This window comes from Schistocerca nitens, chromosome 5 (assembly GCF_023898315.1).
Source record: "Schistocerca nitens isolate TAMUIC-IGC-003100 chromosome 5, iqSchNite1.1, whole genome shotgun sequence".
Taxonomy (NCBI): Eukaryota; Metazoa; Arthropoda; class Insecta; order Orthoptera; family Acrididae; genus Schistocerca; species Schistocerca nitens.
In genome coordinates, this window is record NC_064618.1 from 663,515,840 (window position 1) to 663,527,857 (window position 12,018).

Genomic DNA, 12,018 nt, shown 5'->3' on the forward strand with positions numbered 1-12,018 from the left:
ATAGATGATGTGGCAATTTTCCACGATCGATATTCATGACAACATAACTCATGAAATATGAGTTATGTACATTCAGCAACATACGTGGACACTGTGAGCGAAAATCGTTGAGAGCAGGGTTGGTAGCAACGAAGTAATGAATTTAAACGTCTTGCATGATACAGTTGTTTCTCACCCATCTCAGTGTTTATGACGTATCTCCTGAGCTAAGTGCCGTACAATAATGTAGTTTTTCTCGTGTTCAGTAGTATACTTAAATACTGTCTATAATTTGGGTCACTAATATAGTTAGTAGTAAAAAAATAATGAATTTAAACGTCGTACTTCATGCGCACTTGTAGTCCACGAACAGCGAAAATATATGAAGTGATAAACTATTTTCCTTACATAATTTTGTGAGAGTCGTCAACGAAGAAAGGTTTCTTAAGGGCTTAAAATTTTGCGTAAGGTTTGTTGAAGTAAGGGCAACGGCCTTGCCGCAGTGGATACACCGGTTCCCGTGAGATCACAGAAGTTAAGCGCTGTCGGGCGTGGTCGGCACTTGGATGGGAGACCATCCAGGCCACCATGCACTGTTGCCATGCTTGGGAGGGCACTCAGCCTCGTGGTGCCAATTGAGGACCTACTCGATTGAATATTAGCGGCTTCGGTCAAGAATACCATCATAACGACCGGGAGAGCGGTGTGCTGACCCCACGCCCCTCGATTTCGCATCCTCCTCTGAGGATGACACGACGGTCGGATGGTTCCGGTAGGCCACTCGTGGCCTGAACACGGAGTGCTTTTTTTGTTGCAGTAACCAGTGCCGCGTTGTGTCGCACCATACAAGGTTCTTTAAGTTTTGGTTCTGACTGACTGTGTTGATCCTAAGTTGGTAAAGATGTGTCCTTCCACGGGTAGCTCAAGGAGAATGAATATGATGTTGTGGGAAATTCCTCTGTGATAAAATCGCTGAACTGTATGTTTAATGCTGTTTTAGTTACTTGAAAACCTGTCTGTCACACTTGAATAGAATCCAGTTCTTTCCACTGTGTTATAAAATTCTGCATCTATTAATTGGGATTCTGTATTTCATTTCACATGTGCTACTTTACGGTTGGAATGTCCGTGGGACACTCCTACAGAGTCTAATAATACTTTTAATCGTATATATGGTCCTCAGACCATGAAATCATCATTGCAGATACGCCAATGTGTGCTCAGTATTGGCCAATAAACGGGTCTGCCAGCCTTGAGTATATAATATAATGTCGTGTCTCGGCAGCCTCCAGTATGGGGAAGATAAAGAAACGATGAAAATTTAATGAGAGAGATTAAGAAGTAGAATGAAGGTGGGAGTAAAAGTGAACTGCCAAATCAAAAGGAAGCTTGTGTGAGAGAACGTCGGGACGCTGCAACAGACTCGCTTTTGAGATACGTGGAATACTGGACAGCGTTGACGAATTTATAGAAGTGGAAGAGGCTAAACTGCGAGAGGAAGCTTAGACGCGCTTGGAGAATAAATATTTCTCGGTCTGGCCGTGAGTCTTGAGGAGGTGACAGAGACGAAGTGAAAATATTTTCTCAATAGAATCTCACGAAAAGGAAATAACCTCCAGTGATTTCCGTTTGAATTCGCGAAGCATCTGCGTAATAGCGAATCAACCGGTACCAAATGTAGCAATACGCCTTCCAGAGGCTAGGTTTTCCTTTAATCCGACCTGGTCGGGATCCCAATACTCAAGAAAGTGTACTAGTATTCCACACACAGTCTCATTTATAGATGAGTAACAGTTCTCTAGAATTTTCTCAAGAAATCGAAGCCGACCAGTCACCTTGTAACCTCCCCACAAAATAATATAATATAAATAAGATTCACATTTAGTGTAACCTCTCAACAGTAAAAGTTCCGAAACCTAACAGTAATACAATGTGACTAATCTCTCAATAATAAAAATGCGACTCACTTATAACCTTTCAATAACTGACTCTGAATTTAAACTGGTTAATTTGGGACGTCAGCAGTGCTGCGTCATGGCCCTGAAAGATCATTCTGAATAAAAAAGAGAGAAATTCTTACCTCAGTGAAGTCGCCGCATAGCGCCTATATATCTGTTCTTACAATAAATTTGGCAGCGATGGTGAGTCAATTGGACTTGCCATGAGCAACAAATTTTTCTGTAATCTAATTAATTAACTAAGTCTACAGTCACAGAGTATATACATATATATAAGTGCAAAATATGAAATGAAATAGAGTGCACATGCACTGGGTGCAGAACATATCAAGAAATGACAAAATGTATACGCATTGAGTACAAAACATTAACAAATAACGTAAAGGGCACACGCATTGTAAAAGTCTTTAGCATATTTAGGATAACTGATCATATTAACAAATGAAATGAAGTGCACACGCACTGTAAAAGTCTTTAGCATATTTAGGACAACTGATCATATTAACAAATGAAATAAAGTGCACACGCACTGTAAAAGTCTTTAGCATATTTAGGACAACTGATCATATTAACAAATGAAATGAAGTGCACACGCACTGTAAAAGTCTTTAGCATAGTTAGGATAACTGATTATATTAACAAATGAAATAAAGTGCACACACACTGTAAAAGTCTTTAGCATATTTAGGACAAATGATCATATTAACAATGAAATGAAGTGCACACGCACTGTAAAAGTCGTTACCATTTTACAAGAATTTAAACGCACTGTATAATTCTTTACCATTTTACAAGAACTAGGAAAGGAATGGGAAGGATTGCATCATGGTTGTAGCACAGTAGGTTGCACGTAGCTGCACTGAAAGTCCATATCTTTCTACAGAAGCACAACACCAAGTGAGACAATCTGAAGTTCTCTTCCCTGAAGTATTTATCAGTGTAGCCAAGACACTGAAATGTTGTATTAATGTTGTATGTTATCATTTTGGTAGTACATTAGTTACACCAAACAGTAGGACCATAATGAAATCTCTATCGTTCAAGGTGGTGGACAGCTTGATATGTCAACACCACATTCTTGTAGAATCCATATTCTCACATCAACGTAGAATTAGTGCAAAAACTAAATATAGTGCTCCATGATCATGAGGATGGACAGGACAAACGGATATTGCAGTAATTTCTGGTAATTAGGTCAGAAGGTGAAGGATACATTACGTCTTCTGCTAGTCATCATAGAATTACACTAGTGTAACAACCGATCTGAATAATTATTGGCATTCATTGGCTATTTACAAAGCATTTTTTTAATGCATTATTCAGAAGTCATCATTCTAAACAAGAGTTAATTATTGGCATACCATTTATACATAATTCATCTAATTATAGTAATCATTGGCATTCATTGGCCAATTACTAAACATGTAGCAAGTATTGAATATTACAAAACACTATTCATAACTCATCTGATTGCGGTACTTATTGGCACCCATTGGCCATTTACAAAGTATTCATATAGTTTTACAAAACATTATTCAGTATTATTCAGAAGTCATCATTGAAAACAAGAGTTAATTATTGGAATAGCATTAATGCACAAGTCATCATTCAGTATTACTCAGAACTCAACAGTCAAGTGACATAGGACATATTTAAAATGTAACACACTGTAACTATTACTCAAGGTCTGTAGTCTAATAATACATAGATATAATGGATTCAATACAACAGAGAAATTTGTATTATATTTAGAACTAGAAATATATCTTAAACTGGTAGCATTATTTGGTTGTATACTGGTAATAGTTGGGACTGGTAATAATTTTTTTTTTGCTTGCAATGCATTGCGTTGGGATCGATAATTAATTACTGGGGGATGAAAATATTTGCTTTTGACTTATTGCTGGAAATAAGGATTAATAACGTCATTCGTCATGAGTCAGCTGTAGCAAGGTTATGAAAGAAGTAGAGTATATGTGATCATATTCATGAATGATATACACAAATGGGTAAAAAAATGCAAGTACTAGAACAGGTTTAATGACTAACTGCTTATAGCACATTAATTTCATGAATAGCTTCTCCTGGAAAAAATACAAAATGGATTATTGAGCTGAAAGAAGAAACGCATATTATGCTGAAAAGTAGTGAACTTCGAATTAACAGGTAATGAAACGTGTACTCAATATGTATGTACTCTAGCTGTCTTTTCCAAAACACTCAGTCATTATACCATGTGACATAAGACATACTGTCAAAACGAACTGCAACGAATACTTAAATAACTACATAGCATCTCTTAACTAATAGTAAATATATAAACTTCATCATTATTCTCATCTGCAAGGAAAAACTTCATTATTCATATAATAATAACTTCATTATCATCATCTGCAAAGAAAAACTTCATTATTCATATTACCATATTCTTCATACAACTATTCATAGTATAGAGTTTCTTATTTCTAGCATATTTCATCACTAAAATTAACATGTGTAGTTCTGTCTCACAGCTTGCTCAATCACCTCGTATTCGGAAAGAAAAATAATTAGTCACGACTGCTATCATACGATGTGGATAGTATATTCTGGTTAATGCTTGTTAATTCTGATCCTTTTACTCTTCATGACAAGATATTGCATTTTCTTTCGTTCATTCAGATGGTAAAATTTCTATTTCAGAGTAAACCACTTTCGTTTGTTTAATTTATTTCTTGTACACATTATTGCTTTCTGAAAATGATGAATAAGGATTAATATCTTGCATTTAAATCATATACCCATTAGATAAAAACTTGTTTCTAGTGATATAACTAAGCATACAGCATAGCATGACAGAAAACGTATTATGTCAAAAACATAGACAGTTTTCAAGTGCAAAAAATGTGCACAGAGTATCATAATGTAGTAGCAAAAAAAAGAAAAAAAGTTAGTCACGATGTTGAGATATTATAAGGCAAAATGTCAGCCAACTGGTGTTTGTTATATCTTAAAGATTACATATTGCATACAGACAAAAATTCTACTTTCGATCGGAAAACAATCATATATACACAAAAAATGAAAAATGTGCACGGTCTGATATATAACGACAAGAAAAGCGACCTGCTAATCTTACCTTGCCGGGCACTTGCCAGGAAAAAATATGATAATCATCACTAAGTAGTCACATAGATAGAATTGCATAAGTGGTCATAAAATATGTAAGTTTATCTGGAAAAATGTGCTCGGTCTGATGTGTAACGACAAGAAAAGCGAACTGCTAACCTTACCTCGCCGGGCACTCGCCAGGAAAAAATATGATAATCATCAGTAAGTGTTCATATATATATCTGGAAATGGCATTACAGTGTGATAAATCATAAAGTATGTTCATTCAATAAAGGGTTTAATATTGGAGACATGGTGATTGCCCTTGCTTTTTCTGGTTCTCAGTTTCGACGTGTACTACATTGGGGTGAGGAATGCTGCGAATTCGATATGGACCTGCGTATAGAAGCTCAAATTTACTACATCTACTCTTTCCTCTGTTGGATAGATAGTGTGTACGTACTAATATCTTCTGTCCTATATGAAAGTGACGGCGTGTACAAACCTGTTTTGCTGTCTCCTCCGGCGCTCTGCGGCACATTTGATGTTTTTAAGTGCAATGTCAATTATTTCATGGTGGCGTAGTCGACGAGATGTAGGAAAAGGTACTAGTTACTTAATTTTGTTGGGTGGTTCAACATTTTTCAGTATAACAGTCGGAGATAGCATAGTAGATTCATTTGGTATGGAGTCGGAAATTACTTTCAATACATGCCCTACATGAAATAAAAAATGTTTTACAAATGCATTCGAAATAGATTTAGTAGTAGCTTTGCGCAACGGAGTGAAGGTTACAAATTTTGAAGTGAGTTCAACAGCGACAAAGATGTAGCAAAAACCTCTATTAGTTCAGGGAATCGGACCAAAAATGTCTACAGCGGCCATGTGTCTCAATTTAACGGGTACAATAAGATGTAACGGAGGAATATGTGAAGTCGTGTCTGACTTAGCTTTCTTGCAGGTTTTATCAGACGCTAAAACTCGTCGAATACGTTTCTCCATGTTCGCAAAATAACAGTTCTGTCTCAGTATAAGAAAACATTTTCTGGCTCCATAATGTGCGTAACTTAAATGAATATACCAAATTAATTTGTTAACAAGCTCGTCAGGAAATGCATAGTAACCAATTGTTGCTGTCAGGGTGAGAGCGGCGAAACAGAATGTTATTGCGTACAGTGTAATGGTTTCTGATGGTAACATTATTCCTATCTTCCCAAAGGTGTTTAATTTCTTTCCACACGTTGTCTTTGCTCTGCTCTTGTGCTATGCCTCGTAATGACGATGAAATGAAATTTTCAAATGCGACTTGCTGAATATACATGACGCTAGAATTTGCTTGGCAGAAGTTGGTTGCGATGTCTTGCTGATTGTTGCTGAGAGAACGGGATAGTGCGTCTGCTACAACATTTTGTGTACCGGGAATGTGAACAATTGTAACATTAAATTCCTGTAAATAAAGTTTCCATCTGCTTAACCTGTCGTGTGTAAATTTTGCGGAAAGCAAAAACTATATAGCTCTATGATCTGTGTAAACGGTCGTATGTCTTCCATAAAGAAAATGCCTAAATCTGGTGAATGCCCATACAACACATAATGTTTCAAGTTCTGTGACAGAATAATTGCGTTCAGCAGGTGACAGAATGCGACTTGCAAAGGCGATGTTTTTAATTACTGTAGTACCGTCTTCTTCAATTCCTGAAAAATATGAACGCCTAAAGCGGTGTCAGAACTGTCGGTGGCAATGGAAAAATTTCTAGTAAAATCTGGGTGTGATAAAAGAGGTGTGTTCAACAAAGCTTGTTTTAGATTGACAAATTCAGACTGTACTTGGCTATCCCACGACCAAATAGCGTTTATACCCGTCAATTGGCATAGTCTAGGGGTGTCTAAAGCAGAGTAATGAATAAATTTACGGAAAAAGTTAATTAAACCCAAAAAGCTGCGTAATTGTTTCTTCGTCGTAGGTACAGTAATGTCACGTAAAGCTTGAAGTTTTTCCGGGTCAGGCGCAATGCCTTCTGCTGAAATTACATGTCGAAGAAATTTTATCGAAGTTCTGCCAAAGTGCGATTTACTAAGATTAACTGTGAGTCCTTGTGCACGAAAAGTTTGCAACAGTTGTTCAAGAATCAAATTGTGTTCGGACCAGTTAGCTTCTGCAATAAGAATGTCGTCTACAAACGTTGTGATTCTGTCTTTTAGTTCTGTCGGAAGTATAGTAATCAAACCGCGAATAAATGCTGCTGAAGGAATAGTTAAACCGAACGGTGATTTACAAAATTGATAAGTCACCAAAACAGAGAAATGCTGTGTACTTTCTACAGTTCGGATGGAGCTGAATTTGCCAAAATCCCAATTTCAAATCTAACGTGGAATAAATAGCAGTACCATGAAATTTCTGTAGAAGTGCTTCTAGTGTTTGAGGGCGATCTGTTTCATTAATAATAATGTCATTGATGTGACGCGAATCAAGTACGAGCCGAAGTGAGCTATCCTTTTTCTTAACAATATGGAGCGGGTTAATGTACGGACTAACTGCCGGTTCAATAATACCTTGGTCAGGCATAGCTTGCAATTCTCTCTTAACTTGTTCTCTGTGAATATACGGAATGGGATAATGTTTGGCTTTAAACGTGTCATGCTGTTTAACTTAAAATTCATACATAAAACCGGACATAGTACCAGGAATGGTGTCAAAAACTGGAGCTTCCTGTAAAAGAATATTGCGTAGCTCTGTACGTTCGTCTGTATTTGCACTGCTCTGTTTAACGTTATCAGAAATCATTTGCATAACGTCATAGTCGGCTTCGTCTGGTGTATTGTAGTTGTGTACGTACGTATCTGTGAACAATGTGGAATGACAGTCTGTTACGCGATGATGAAATGACCTCTGTCCGATTGTTTGTTCCTCTGCAGATAAAGAGTGCTGAAATTCTAATGCCAGTTGTACATTTTCATCCTTTAACATTAAATAGGAATTTTGAAAGTCAATAATTGCGTCGTATTGTACCAAAAAATTCGTACCTAGAATAACGTCTGTTGTCAATAAGGGAACAATCCAAAAATTTGAGTGGAACGTATGACCTGCAATACAAACTGATAAGTATGTCTGTAATTTTATATCTACTCCTTTACCAGATGCTGCACCTTTTACTTTAGTTTTGCATAATGGTAACGTAGGATAAATATTCTCTTTGTTACATTCGTTGAAGGTTTCTTCATTTATAACTGACAAGTGATCCAGAATCAATTACTGCTGAAAATGTGGATGATCCAATCTTTACTTCAATGACGGGGTGGGAAATGGTTTTTTGTATAACTGGTTTTTCCTGCAAAAGAGTTTCTCGGATGTCGTCGAAAGTAATAACATTTTCGTGAACAAGATTCTCTGTGTCAAAAGTATTGCTTGCGTTACTGGAAGATGCAACCTGTACTGTATCTAGTCAAATTCTTTCTGACGTGCTGTTATTTGCGGGAGGATGCTGTGGCATTTCAACTATTTGTACTGTTCTGTTATTTCTTCCTGACGTATTACGTTCGGGATGATACCGACTGTCTGGCACATTCATGAAAATCTGTTGTTGCGGGCGATTCTGCTGCCGGTAAGACCTTCTGTCATGATAATCGTTGCTATACGGCGCATTGCGATATGAGTTGAAATGGTGTGTTTTCTGTACGTAGTGATTTCCTTGTTGCTGTCCGTTACTGTTTGGTGGAGCCGACGCTATACGTGTAGGCGGCGAAACATTAAAGCTTGGATGACCTTGCAGACTACATTGTTGGTTAGGTATGCTAACGGGATGGTTTTGTTGCTGTTGTAGGGAAAAGCCTCTACTGTTACCAAAATGTGTTTGCTCTTGCTGGTAATTTTGACGATACTGATGATTAAAATTTTGTCTGATATTAAGATTACGCTGATAGTTCTTGTCATTTCTGGAGTGTCTAATGAAACTGTCACTTTCGGTAAAACTTGTCATATCAGGTTTTCTTTACTCATTCTTAATTCTACAGGGTTATTACAAATGATGGAAGCGATTTCAAAGCTCTACAATAACTTTATTATTTGAGATATTTTCACAATGCTTTGCACACACATACAAAAACTCAAAGTTTTTTTAGGCATTCACATGTGTTCGATATGTGCCCCTTTAGTGATTCGGCAGACATCAAGCCGATAATCAAGTTCCTCCCACACTCGGCGCAGCATGTCCCCATCAATGAGTTTGAAAGCATTGTTGATGAGAGCTCGCAGTTCTGGCACGTTTCTTAGTAGAGGAGGTTTAAACACTGAATCTTTCACATCACCATGCGTGAAACTTGCCCGCACGCGTTCAACCGTTTCTTCGCTCACTGCAGGCCGACCCGTTGATTTCCCCTTACAGAGGCATCCAGAAGCTTTAAACTGCGCATACCATCGCCGAATGGAGTTAGCAGTTGGTGGATCTTTGTTGAACTTCGTCCTGAAGTGTCGTTGCACTGTTATGACTGACTGATATGAGTGCATTTCAAGCACGACATACGCTTTCTCGGCTCCTGTCGCCATTTTGTCTCACTGCGCTCTCGAGCGCTCTGGCAGCAGAAACCTGAAGTGCGGCTTCAGCCGAACAAAACTTTATGAGTTTTTCTACGTATCTGTAGTGTGTTGTGACCATATGTCAATGAATGGAACTACAGTGAATTTATGAAATCGCTTCAATCATTTGTAATAGCCCTGTAGATAGATCGATAGTTGAAGAGCTGTTTTGATAGATGTAAAGGATAGTAAAAGAGAAGGCAGCAGTGCAGAAAACTAAAGATGAAATAGCAATACTACGGCTCGGGGTCCTGTGCACGCTACGGCACAGTGTATTCATCGCTTGGTCTTCCTCTACAATTTTTACCCTCCACGCTGCCCTCCAATACTAAATTGGTGATCCCTTGATGCCTCAGAATATGACCTACCAACCGATCCCTTCTTCTAGTCAAGTCGTGCCACAAATTTCTCTTCGCTTTAATTCTATTCAATACCTCCTCAGTAGTTATGTGATCTACCCATCTAATCTTCAGCTTTCTACTGTAGCACCACATTTCGAAAGCTTCAATTCTCTTCTTGCCTAAACTATTTTTCATCCATGTCTCACTTCCATACATGGCTACACAAATACTTTCAGAAACGAGTTCCTGACACTTAAATCTATACTCGATGTTAACAAATTTCCCTTCAGAAACGCTTTCCTTGCCATTGCCATTCTACATTTTATATCCTCTCTGCTTCGACCATCATCAGTTATCTTGCTCCGCAAATTGCAAAACTCCTTTACTACTTTAAGTGTCTCATTTCCTAATCAAATTCCCTCAGCATCACCCTTTCTTATCCGACTACATTCCATTATCCTTGTTTTGTTTTTGTTGATGTTCATCTTATTCCCTCCTTTCAAGACACTGTCCATTCCGTTCAGCCGCTCTTCCAGGTCCTTCGCTGTCTGTGACAGGATTACAATGTCATAGGCGAACCTCAAAGTTTTTATTTCTTCTCCATGGATTTTAATTCCAACTCCGAATTTTTGTTTTGTTTCCTTTACTGCTTGCTCAATATACAGATTGAATAACATCGGGGAGAGGCTGCAACCCTGTCTCACTCCCTTCGAAACCACTGTTTCCCTTTCATGCCCCTCGACTCTTATAACTGCCTTCTGGTTTCTGTACGAATTGTAAATAGCCTTTCGCTCCCTGTATTTGACTCTGCCACCTTCAGAATTTGAAAGAGAGTATTCCAGTCATCTTTGTCAAAAGCTTCCTCTAAGTCTACAAATGCTAGAAATGTAGATTTAGCTTTCCTTAACCTATCTTCTAAGATAAGTCGTAGGGTCAGTATTGCCTCACGTGTTCCAACATTTCTACGGAATCCAAACTGATCTTCCCCGAGGTCGGCTTTTACCAGTTTTTCCATTGGTCTGTGAAGAATTCGTGTTAGTATTTTGTAGCCGTGGCTTATTAAACTGATAGTTCGGTAATTTTCGCATCTGTCAACACCTGCTTTCTTTGGGATTGGAATTATTACATTCTTCTTGAAGTCGGAGGGTATTTCGCCTGTCTCTTACATCTTGCTCACCAGATGGTAGAGTTTTGTCATGGCTGGCTCTCCCAAGGCTACCAGTAGTTCCAATGGAATGTTGTCTACTCCCGGGGCCTTGTTTCGACTTAGATCTTCCAGTGCTCTGTCCAACTCTTCACGCAGCATCGTTTCTCCCATTTCATCTTCATCTACATCCTCTTCCATTTCCATAATATTGTCCTCAAGAACATCGCTCTAGTATATTCCCTCTATATACTCCTTCCACCTTTCTGCCTTCCCTTCTTTGCTTCGAACTGTGTTTCCGACTGAGCTCATGATATTCATGCAAGTGGTTCTCTTTTCTCCAAAGGTCTCTTTAATTTTCCTGTAGGCAGTATCTATGTTACCCCTAGTGATATACGCCTCTACATCTTTACATTTGTCCTCTAGCCATCCTTGCTAAGCCATTTTGCACTTCCTCGCGATCTCATTTTTGAGACGTTTGTATTCCTTTTTGTCTGCTTCATTTACTGCATTTTTGTGTTTTATCCTGACATCAATTAAATTCAGTGTCTCTTCTGTTACCCAAGGATTTCTATTAGCCCTCGTCTTTTTACCTACTTGATGCTCTGCTGCCTTCACTATTTCATCTCTCAAAGCTACCCATTCTTCTTCTACTGTATTTCCTAACCCCATTCTTGTCAGTCGTTCCCTAATGCTCCCTCGAAACTCTCTACAACCTCTGGGTCTTTCAGTTTATCCAGGTTCCATCTCCTTAAATTCCCACCTTGGAGATATAAATTGCTCTCTGTCGGATAAATAGCCACTGAGACAATGGCTGAACAATAGGAGCGCAAAGCAGCGTGACATTTGATGACGCTTTCCGGCCTCGGCAGAGGAGGACGCGACGCTTGTTGAATCTGTCAGAATACATCTCGTTTCCGCGTCCGGCGACAG

The 12,018-nt window shown here is 38.4% G+C and overlaps 1 pseudogene; it reads left to right on the forward strand.

The window, feature by feature from the left end:
• The first annotated feature begins 463 nt into the window (after window positions 1-463).
• On the forward strand, window positions 464-581 carry LOC126261491 (5S ribosomal RNA; annotated as a pseudogene).
• Window positions 582-12,018: the final 11,437 nt, after the last annotated feature.